Here is a 12409-nt window from a genome sequence, read left to right on the forward strand (position 1 = left end):
GAATTATAATTTAAATTCCACCACAGTGAAAGACAGCGAAGTTTACAAAGAGTGTATCCTTTTTTTTTTCATTTCTTTTGCACCCCGGGTACAAGGCATTTCTACGCTTAAGTTATATTCACTTTCTGTAGGCCCAACGGTTAAGACACCCGCCTTTCGGGCATGAGAGCATGTTCACAAACACACTTCTGTCAAGAAAATAAATAGTTTATTCATTTTATTGCTGCGAGTTCTTGTCGACCAATAGAAAAATTGCACAGACACCTAGCCATATATAGCTTTGTTGGAAGTAATGGAGAAGGATGAGGTTTCTCAAAATTCCACCAGAGGCCAGCCAATCTCTGGTGCTCTGAATATGTAAAATGCATCTTTGATCATCTCGATCATCACACAATAAACACAAGTGATTTCGTGTGTACAGCATACTTCATTACGTGCTTGGTGAGGTTCTCAATAGTTTTTATTCCTTCATGTTTGCATAGATATATGACAAGTTTCTTCCAGTGGGTTTTCCGTTGTTAGACTTCACTTTGTGGGACACTTTTTGTGTTTTTTTGTCCTTTTTGTGCGCTGATCATGATGAGTATGTTCCAACTAGCTCAATTTACCACTTCAGTTCAATGCATCTTTAAATGCCTTTGTTCTAAAATGTTGACTGTTCATGAATGATAGCAAAGGAACAAAGCAAGACGCTGGCGTCACTTTGCTTCACTCACAGCCTTCCACCTCTACGTTGTGGAATGACACAGAAGGTAGTAAAACAACGAAGACGATATAGAAAATGCAGAATAAGAAACACAATAAGGAAAGCAGGTTCTGAAGGTGTGGCGAGGCTTTGTAGAGACTTCGGTGAATAAAACACATCTCGAGCGTTTGCTTCATTTACATGTATAAGACGCATTCATCTGAAGCTTTAAGCTATGAAGCAGCTGGAGTCCCAAAACAAGCGGATGATCTGTCGTTGCCTCTATCTTCTGTTTAGATTAACAGAATCGATAACCAAGGCATGAAAGTGTGGTTAGTTCTGACGAAGTAATAGGTATACTGGTGACATCAACAAAACAGTTGAAAAAAGGTTTCTGTCCTGCAGAATAGAGAGAGTGAAACATTTATTTATGTAAGGATAATATAGCTTTTCCTCGGGTGGTTAAGCCTTTAGTTAAGGGCTTCATTGGTCCGATTTCAAGCCTCTTCGCGACAGTAAATGAACAGTTATTCTAAGCTAGATAAGCTAATCAATACTCGCTAAAAATAAAAGCACAAAAAGCGAATGAATTTCCGCGCTTTCTTTTTCTAGTTGACGTTTCATCGGCTCTCATAATGGTCTGTGTGAACTGAGATAGAGCGCATGACGCCTCGGCAATAACAAGTACGCGAATGTTATCGGCTTATATTCGTTCAAGTTATGGGTCCCAGCAGGAACATTTGCTGGCCGTCTAGTTTCCGGGCAGCTAGTAACAAGACACAAAGAAGACACAAGACACAGAGCGCGGACTTGAACTTGAAGTCATCACTCTGTGCCATGTTTTCTTTGTGTCTTGTTATACGTTTGTGCTGTTATACTTATTAACTAGGCCCCAAAAAGCGGGGCCCCTATGATCACTTATACAGAGATTGCCGTAGAACTTCACTGCACGCATGCACTCAGCGAAGGCCTCCATTTTCCTGGAGAATATATGGTTGGCTAACTTTTAAATTGAGCCGTGTTTGGTTCTGACTTTAACAGCGCAATTTGTGGAGGGGGAAAAAGGAGGTCTCAGAAATTTGTCTCGTAGTTTAAGAACTCACTTTACTTTTTTTTTACGCTTGTGCCATACTGCAGCGTGGCACGTAGCACTCGCAATTTGCTCGCCATGCTAATGAGAGCGATGAAGGCGAGCGCTTCTTGATACATTTACTTTACCGATGCGACGGCGCGAAATTTGGATATCTGAGAACTTCGATTTGTATAAATTTAAGGTCGGGCAACTAGGGGGAAAGGGGCACGTCTTATAAGCGTGATGAATGAGCAGCAGGGCTGAATAAGGTGGAAGAAGCGGGTAAAGAAAAAAAAAATGAGACGATTTGCCGCTCCATCATTTGCAGCAAGTCGCTGTTCTGTTTCTGGTGTGGTTCCTTCTTTAGGCGCACCCAATTACCGCACGGTAACTTCGTTTCATCTCCTTTCACTTTTTTTTTGTTCCATGAGCTCCTTCTGCATCCATGGGCCACGGTGGTGATGCGGTTATGGTGCAGCACTGATGAGCCGAAAGTCAGGATTGATCTCGGCCGTGCTGCCACGGCCGAGATTATTTCGATGGAGGTGAAATGTCAGAGGCCCGTGCACTTAGACCAGGGCGCACGTTAAAGAACGCAAGATGGCCGCGATTTCCGGAGTCCTTCATTATACGGAGTCCCTCATATTAAGACTGTAGTTTTTGCATCTAAAGCCTAAATATTATTATTGTTATTATCATGATGTACTTAGATAGGTAGAGTATCTATCTATCTATCTATCTATCTATCTATCTATCTATCTATCTATCTATCTATCTATCTATCTATCTATCTATCTATCTATCTATCTATCTATCTATCTATCTGTGTCTGTCTGTCTGTCTGTCTGTCTGTCTGTGCGTCCGTCCGTCTGTCTGTCTGTCTGTCTGTCTGTCTGTCTGTCTGTCTGTCTGTCTGTCTGTCTGTCCGTCCGTCCGTCCGTACGTCCGTCCGTCCGTACGTCCGTCCGTCCGTCCGTCCGTCCGTCCGTCCGTCTGTCTGTCTGTCTGTCTGTCTGTCTGTCTGTCTGTCTGTCTGTCTGTCTGTCTGTCTGTCGCGCTTTCCAGGCTGTTTCCCCTATAGGCTGTATACCAAAATGGCATGACATAACATGACATAACGTAACATGCCGCCCCCGAGGAAGACTGGACACCCTGTCTCCTCGACGCCGCTCGGGCTTGCTTGATCGCCCAAAGTTGATCCCGAATATTGTAGATGTGCAGCGCGGCCGTCCAACGCGCCGCAGCCTCATCTGGGGAGACTGAATTTTGTTCCGCTAAAACTGCACATTCCGAGATGTGCCTGCGCTTGAAATCTCTTCGAACTTGCTATGCAGCTACTACGCGGCCTTAAGGGAACAGGGGCACTAACGGATGTGACTTTGTATGAATGTCCGGCTTTAAATCATGTAGTCATTATGATAATTGTGTTCTGACGCCCGGTGTCAATGTACGCTTGTACCATTCGTTATTACTGTAATATTACATGTTGTATTGTGAAGTCTGTACAGGACGCATGTGTTTGTAACGTATGAAATTACTTTCACTGCATTTCCAAGCAGGGGAAGTTGTTGTCACTGTATTTTCAAGCAGACACGTGGTTGTGTGGTAAAACACCTGCTTGCCACGCAAACGACTCCGGTTCTATCCTCACTCGGACCCTATTTTTTATTGTCAATTTTATCTGGACCTTTCTAGATTTTTGGTCACGCACAAGATGATTTTCCGCCCGCAACCAACGACGCCGACACCAACGATGACGGCGGATTGTCTGCGGGATGAGCTCTTGAACACTACGTCTAAACAGCGTTTCTTGGTGATGCGGGGTTCGAGCACCTGTACCTATGGGCCTAAGACGAGCGTCATAACCATTTGTGTACTGCTGAAGATGGGCTTGCATCCCTGCACGCATGTGCCACACCAAACAGGTAGATGCCTCCCCCTCCCGTCTCACAAGCCCATCTTCAGCCGTACCAAGGTGTTAGGCCGAGTCAAGAGTCAAAAAGCAAGAGAGATCTTGGAGGCGTCTTGGATAGCTGGACTCGGGCCTGATAAGTGAGTCAGGGTATCTGTGATAAGTGAGCCGTGTATCTTTCCAGCATAAAGCGAGATTCCATTTTTAGTAGATAGAAATCTCTGAACTTGTCACGTGGTCATGTTTGTCATTGCGCATGCGCTTAGTCTGCATCAAAAAAGCGTGGTGTAATTTTTTCAATAAAGCAGTTAGTCTGTTATCGTCCTGTCCACTTCGTTGTCATGTCTAGTTTTTAGCACAGTTATAATGTCCTAAATGTCTTATCAACTATCCCCCCATCATACGCTTCTCGGGACCATGCACTTAGGTGAAAATTTCCTTGACCCCGTTTTTCACCGTTAACCAAGTCATTTTCGTTATTGTCAGTCACCTTCAATGCCCGCCATTTGACCAGAAAGGGCCTAATTCAAGACGTGCGTGCAAGCATTGCGTAGACTTTTCCCAACGTAATTCCCTGGTACTATATAGCTACAACGCATTGCGCATGAGCACGTCGTTGAAGGCCACTCAGAAACGAAGAGACAAAAATGAAACTGGGATATGCCCCTAACTAACTGTGCATTTCTTTCTTTATTTGTTTCATTATATTTATTCATATATTTTTCTATATTTACTATGTACTTGCCCCCCCCCCACTCAATGTCCTATTGGGCTTTGTAAGCTATGTTAAAAAAAATGGCAGCATTTCCACGGAGGGAATGATGGAGAGTGGGGGGAAGCATTCGTCCGTCCATTCGTTCTTGCTTTCGTCCGTCCATGCGTCCGTCTGTGTGACCGTCCATGCGTTCATCCGCCCGTCCGTGCGTGCGTCTGTTCGTGCGTCCGTCCCTGCGTTCGTCCATGCATCCGCCCCTGCGTCCGTTCATGCGTCCATCCATGCACCTGTCTGTGTGTCCGTTCGTCCATCTATTCAACACTCCAAGTACCACCATCTCGCATCTTCTCATCATATATTCCCCATATAGAAGCACCGCCATCCAGCGGACATTCCAAGGACTAAACGAGAGGTGGCACATGCACACTTTCTTACGGTTTGCGCTTCGGGTCTACTTCCCACCTTTAACCACCTCGAGTTCATGGTATATACTAGTTCACTGTATTCATGGCACTGCGGCTCAACGCTCGCTAAATCTTTCTAAAACCAAGGAGGTTACGCCCAGCGAGTATAACATAGCAACCCTTTCTTGTCAGATAGTGCTCAATGTACACGCCAATGGCTGCTCATGGAGAATGAGAGACAGGAGCATTCGGCTATTAGTTAACGCACACGCCGCGAACTTTTTTAATGTTCAACAAAGCACAGGAGAAATGTCCTAACGGCACCACCTTGCAGGTCAAAATGTAACACTGGTTACAGACTACGACTACGACAACGAGGCACGAACGGGTGCCGCTTTAAGGAGCTTAGCCCCTAATAATTCATTAATTAATAATTAATTAAATAAAAGATGCTCGCAGCCATTTAGTAGCGCAGCTACTTGTAGATACTTCAAATTCTAAATAACGTCTCTTTCGTGTAATGATTGTCGCGACAACATAACGACATCTCCCCAAAATACGCGAGCCATTTATGACTATTGTGGTTGGGCGTGGCGTGTGTCAATACTTATAGGCATTTCGCATTGAAATTATGGACATGACAGCCTGTGGTCACAGCGGCGATGAAGAAACTATCAATTACATTCTTTGTCGGTAATGTTTTGTTGTTGCACTTACTGCAAACCACTTGCCTCGCTGAAAGTCTTTCGTAATATTTACAAATTAACATTTTCTTCAATTTTTTCTGACGCAGCTTTCCCAGCCCATATCTTACGTAGCATGTCGGACACTCGCAATTCTGGTAGTTCTTCAATCACTGTTAGGCGAATTTCTTCTGTTCGTCGGCAGGCTGATGGAGGCCGTAGAACACGTACTGCATGTCTTACGTAAAGTCCTTGCAAGCCTTAAGTGTAGGCACCATGAATCTAATATTTACTGGGGAACGTGATATGCCTGAAGTCTTGCGTCCACTACTATCGAACTCAGCCGTCTACTTTAAGCTGACGTGCATGTTTTCCCTGCTCTCTTTTTTCTATCTCTCTATCTCTCTATACCTCAATCCCCTTCCCCCAGCGTAGGACAGCAAACCGGACGCGCACCTCTTACTCCTCCTACTCCGGACACTTGCACCTGATTAACATTTCCTTCATTCCTCTTTCTCAGCCTTACCGACGAACACGAATGAATGCCCCTGTTCACTGCGAAAAAAAGAAAGCTTAAAACAAGAACATTTTGCTGTAGTGAGCTGAGAATTATTTATATAAGACTACTGGAAGGCGAAGGTCATCTTCTGTTTCTTCTTTGTCGATGTATTCATTTCTGCCTTAGCACCCTTCGGAGCATCATCATCAGCCTGACTACGCCCACTACAGGGCAAAGGCCTTTCCCATCATCCGCTAATCAACCCGGTCTTGTACTTTCTGCTGCCACGTTATATATGGTATAGTATGGATAATTTTATTCAAGTCCTGAGGATAAGTCCATGACTAATGCTGGCTGCTCCTACGTCGGGACAGAAAGGCCAAGCCCCTCTGCCGCCACACGGGCCCTCTGGTCAACCCTGAGTTGGTCCTCCAGCGCGTCATTGTGCAGCGTTCACTGCCACCACTGTTCACCGTGAGGATCCACCCCGGCCATTGCCTAGCAGCGGCGCAGCATGTGTTCAAAATCGAGCAAGCCCCCACACTTACTACAATAAATCGAAACCCCGCAGTCCAGATTAATTTTATTCATGACGACCGGGTTGGGGTACGTCCGCGTCTACAGAAGTCTTAATGTAACCGCCTGTGGCCTGTTAAGTCTAGAATGTGGCAAGGGGAATTCCCTGCCTCTAAGTAATGATGTTTGGTTATATCATTGTACGCCAACAGCTGGTCCCTAAACTCCGGAGCGGGAGATTCAGCCGCCTGAAGGATTGCACGGCACACTAATCCTTGTGCCTAGGTCCCTGTGCGCCACCTCGTTGAGGTTACGTGGGGCTCCCTCCCCTGACGCCATGTGGCTGCCACGTTATACCTGCAAACAATTTAATCTCACAGCCCACCTAACTTTGTGTCTCCCCTTCGGGCGTTTGCCTTCTCTGGGAATCCAGTCAGTTACTCTTAATGACCAGCGGTTATCCTGCACACGCACCACGTGCCGGGCCCATGTCCATTTCTTCGTCTTAATTTCAGCTATGATACCCTCGACATTGACGCTTCTTAATTAGGTTCTTCGTTTCCTGGGAAAGCTTGCCAGTGTCCTGTCTAACTACCCTGCCTCCAACTTCCACTGCACACTCCGTGGCGATACTCGTCAGATTATCATTCATTGTATCTACGCTAAGATTGGTTTCCTCACTAAGAGCCGAGTACCTGTTCTGCAGCGGCACTCTGAATTCCTGTACTTTCCCTCTCAGTGCTAGCTCATTGATTGGCTTCTTGCGTATCAGTTTCTGTCGTTCCTTCTTCAAGTCTAGGCGAATTCGAGACCGTACCATGCTATGGTCACTGCATCGTACCTTGCCAACCACTTCCACATCCTGCACGATGCCTGGGTGGGCACTCATTATAAAGTCTATTTCGTTCTTATATTTTCGCCATTAGGGCTCCTCCATGTCCACTTGCGGTTTTCTCGTTTTCGGTAGAAGGTATTCCATATACGTAAATTATTGCGTTCTGCGAATTCTACAAGTAGCTCTCCTCTGGCGTTTCTAGTACCGATGCCGTAATCTCTTACTGCCTGGTCTCCAGCCTGCTTCTTTGCTATTTTTGCATTAAAGTCGCCCATCACTATAGTATACTGTGTTTTTACCTTACTCATTGCCGATTCCACGTGTTCGTAGGAGCTTTCAACTGAAGCGTCATCATGGCTGGATGTAGGCGCGTAAGCCTGTATTACCTTCATCTTGTATCTCTTATTCAGTTTAATTACGATACCTACCACCCTTTCATTAATGCTATAGTATTCCTCTATGTTGCCAGCTATGTTTCTGTGAATTAGGAACCCCACTCTCAGTTCTCTTCTGTCTGCCAAGCACCGATAGCAAAGGACGTGCCCATTCTGTAGCACTGTATAGGCCTCATCTGTCCTCCTAACCTCACTGAGCCTTATTATATCCCATTTAACGCCCTCTAGCTCCTCGAATAGTGCAGCTAGACTTCCCTCACTAGATAAGGTTCTAGCGTTACACGTTGCCAAGTTAAGGTTCCAATGGTGGCCTGTCCGGATCCAGAGGTTCTTAGCACCCCTGTTGCGTTGCAGATCTGACCGCCACCGTGGTCAGTTGCTTCGCAGCTGCTGGGGACTGGGGGCCGTGAGTTATTTCACGTATGTATGTGGGAGGTAGTGGCCAGATGCTGCACCAGGGTGGCCAATCCTTCTCTGGTGAGGGAGTGCGTTCCCGGTGGTGGTTACCGGTGAGGCCGCACCCCAGGCCTCTTAATGCAGTTCCATCAAGGCACGGACTTTTTTTAATCCGGTTGGGAACTGCGCGGCACCGGGATTTGAACCACGGACCTCTTGCATGCGAGGCGGATGCTCTAACAACTACGCCATCGCAAGTTGGTCACTTCCAAATAATTTTTTATGGTTTTCCATTAGAGTAGTGATACAAATGATGGAAATGCAATGCTGTGGTCTATCGACGAGAAAGTATTGTTAGCGAGGTTGTAATATGTTGGTTCTTTGCTATTCAACAGACAGGCACCCGATGAAAAGAGAAACTGTTCGGTGAGACAATCTCGTGCATCACAGCAACAATCACCCCATAAAGTGCTGTGCACGTTCAGGTCCCCAAGGAGTTCTGGTAACTCATGTATTAAAGACTAGAATTCATGTTTTTCAAGGTGGTAGTAGGGGGGTTATGTATAGAGAGAAGATGGTGAAAAGTTTGTTCATGAGAACTGCTCAAATAGCCACTGCCTCAAGGGTTGTTTGTAGTGGTAGATGTTTACATGCTATTCTTTGATTAATAATACTGGCTACACTGCCAAATGGTGTCACAGCATCATCTGAAAGTGTCATGAAAGTGTCATGAAATCATGAAAGTGTCAAGTACAACAGACAAAATAGAACTGGCAGAGCTTTCGAAGTTGATTAATAGGCGTAAGGTATGCGATGTAAGAAGGTATAACATGGAGAGAATTGACCACGCTCTGAGAAACAGAGGAAGCGTCAAAGCAGTGAAGAGGAAACTTGGGATAGGCAAAAGTCGGATGTATGCACTAAGGAACAAACAGGGCAAAATAACTACCAATATGGATAGGTTAGTTAAAATAGTGGAGGAGTTTTACAGAGATCTGTACAGTAGCCGAGACAACCACGACCTTAATACTATAAGAACTAGCAGTAACCCAGATAACACCCCACCAGTATTGATAGAAGTCAGAAAAGCTTTGGAGAGCATGCAAAGAGGCAAAGCTGCTGGTGAGGATCAGGTAACATCAGATCTGCTAAAAGATGGAGGACAGATTGGGTTAGAAAAACTAGCCACCCTGTTTACAAGGTGTCTCCTGACGGGAAGAGTACCAGAGTCTTGGAAGAACGCTAACATCATCTTAATACATAAGAAAGGAGATGACGAGGACTTGAAGAATCACAGGCCGATCAGCTTGCTCTCTGTAGTATACAAGCTATTTACAAAGGTAATTGCTAACAGAGTAAAGAAAACATTAGAATTCAATCAACCAAAGGAACAAGCTACTCAACAATTGACCACATTCATACTATCAATCAGGTAATAGAGAAATGCTCAGAGTAAAACCAACCACTATACACAGCCTTCATAGATTACAAGAAGGCGTTTGATTCAGTAGAAATATCAGCCGTCATGCAGACACTGCGGAATCAGGGCGTAGATGAAGTATATATAAACATTCTGGAAGAAACCTACAGGAGATCAACTGCTACTATAGTGCTTCATAAAGAAAGCAACTGAATACCAATCAAGAAGGGTGTACGGCAGGTGGACACAATCTCCCCAATGCTATTTACCGCGTGCTTACAGGAGGTTTCAGAAGCATAGAATGGGAACAGTTAGGGATAAAAGTTAATGGAGAATACCTTAGTAACCTGCGCTTCGCCAATGACATTGCATTGCTGAGTAACTCAGGGGACGAATTGCAACTCATGATTACGGAGTTAGACAAGGAGAGCAGAAAGGTGGGTCTTAAAATTAATCTGCAGAAAACGAAAGTACAACAACATCGGAAAGGAGCAGCGCTTCGAGATAGCTAATAGTGCATTTGAAGTTGTAAAAGACTATGTCTACTTAGGGCAGGTAATAACCGCAGAGCCGAACCACGAGATTGAAGTAACTAGAAGAATAAGAATGGGGTGGAGCACATTCGGCAAGCACTCTCAAATTATGACAGGTAGATTTCCACTATCCCTCAAGAGGAAGGTATATAACAGCTGTATATTGCCGGTACTTAGCTACGGAGCAGAAACCTGGAGACTTACAAAGAGGTTTCACCTTAAATTTAGGACGACGCAGCGAGCAATTGAAAGAAAAATGGTAGGTGTAACCTTAATAGGCAAGAAGAGAGCAGAGTGGATTAGGGGACAAACGGGGGTTAAGGATATCGTAGTTGAAATAAAGAGGAAATGTACATGGGCCGGGCATGTAGCGCGTAGACAGGATAACCGCTGGTCATTAAGGGTAACTAACTGGATTCCCAGACAAGGGAAGCAGGTTAGGGGGAGAAAGAAGGTTAGGTGGGCAGATGAGATTAAGTTTGCGGGTATATATTGGCAGCAGCAAGCACAGGACCGGGTTAACTGGCGGAACATGGGAGAGCCCTTTGTCCTGCAGTGGACGTAGTCAGGCTGATGATGATGATGATGATGACCCTCGACATTCCCCATCTAACGTGTCTTAGCACTGCCTCTAAGATCGGATGCATCTGAACTGATTTTGAATTGTCTCTGTGATCGGACTTTCTTTGACTTACCAACGATGTTATCATGCGACATGACGTCACGTTACGGCACTGTCAAATGATGACGTAATCATGTGATGATTTTGCCCCCAGTTATCCGCGACGCTGCAGAACACCGATGCGGACGGTGAAGTTTTGCGTTTGATGAGGAATCTATGGCTTTCGCTTAAATCATAAAATTTCCATCAAGAGAACAAGGTGAGTGAGTTGGATTTGAGTTATCATACTTAGGGTGACGGCGCAACTTATTTCACACCGACAAGGAGTGGAAAACACGACACAGCGCTGGCTCAAGACAAAGATTTTTTTTTGTGTGTGAAAATCGCACATATCTTAGTCTCAAACATTGTCGGGAGGACAGTCTGGAAAACAGTTCTTGAGGGTGGACTGAGAAAAAAATCTCTTTCGTACACGTTAATTGAAGCCTTTAACTCATAGATGCTTCGTTTAGTAAGTGCTGCTTTCCCGATCAGTGTCTTCGCTTCTATTTGTGATGCGATGAATGTAGACATTAGGCACTTCTACAACAAACGTGTTTGCGATAGCACCAAGTAAAGCAGCAGAAAAAAGCGCACTTATTCTGTATACATATTCAAAAGGCACATGGGTAAGAAGAGGATGGCTAAACCTACGCAGATATGCTGTTTTCTGCTTCAATTAAGGCAGGAAACATGCGTTCTTGAGTGCATAAAAAGCTAAGGATGTGTCTATGCTCCCGGCAACAGGGATAATTGATCAAAAAATTTTCTCCCCGCAGTCGCCTCCCATTGGCTCTCATAAGTCACGTGACTAACTGTTGAAATACATTTTTGTATGATTCTCCCGGCAACCGGTAGAACTTAACCTAACCTATTCAACATAACCTAACGTAACCTAACCCTAACTCAACGCACGCTGGACAACGTCTGTCCAGTCTGTCTCGCAGCCTAACCTAACCTAATCTAACGCACGCCAGGCTATGTATGCCCAGTCTGTCCCGCAGCAGTCAGTTTTTTTCCTCTTCTCTCCACGGCAGTTAGTCATGTGACATATGAGAGCCAATGGGAGGCGACAACAGGTTGAAATTTTTTTTTTTTGAACAATCATCCCGGTTGCCGAGAGAAAAGACACTGCGACAAGCTAACGCATGACCAGGCCAAAGGAGGGTGTGGTGTGAACCATGTATACAAATGCAAAACGCGTGCAAAATAAATCACATATGTCATTGTTTTGACGGGTGGTAATGAATATGTCGGACGGACGAAGCACTTGAATAATTTTCGCCGTAGAGAACATGCGTTTTCGCTACATCCCTGCATCTTCCTGTGCATTGCAAATAATATGGTTGCGTAGCTAGCTTTCTAATGCTCTCAGTATTTTCAGACAGGCTAGCCAGATGACTAGAGAGGTCGCAAAGTATGCAATAGCAATATTATCAAGAGGGCGGTGCACTTGAGCAAGTGGATCATCGAAAATTTTCTTCTCGACACGGAATTTCACTTTTTAGGTCGGTCACGTTATATAAGCGCATAAGCGAACCGTACCGCATGTCTTACGCATAACCGAATTCCTTAACTGCACTATATGTGTCATTTTCACAATTGAATTTCAGCTGCCAATCAGCGCTCTTTCGTATTTTTCCTTCCTCGTCCGTGTCAAAAGTTGCGTTGTTTCCCTAGAGT

Source organism: Rhipicephalus microplus, chromosome 1 (assembly GCF_043290135.1).
Source record: "Rhipicephalus microplus isolate Deutch F79 chromosome 1, USDA_Rmic, whole genome shotgun sequence".
NCBI classification, from domain to species: domain Eukaryota; kingdom Metazoa; phylum Arthropoda; class Arachnida; order Ixodida; family Ixodidae; genus Rhipicephalus; species Rhipicephalus microplus.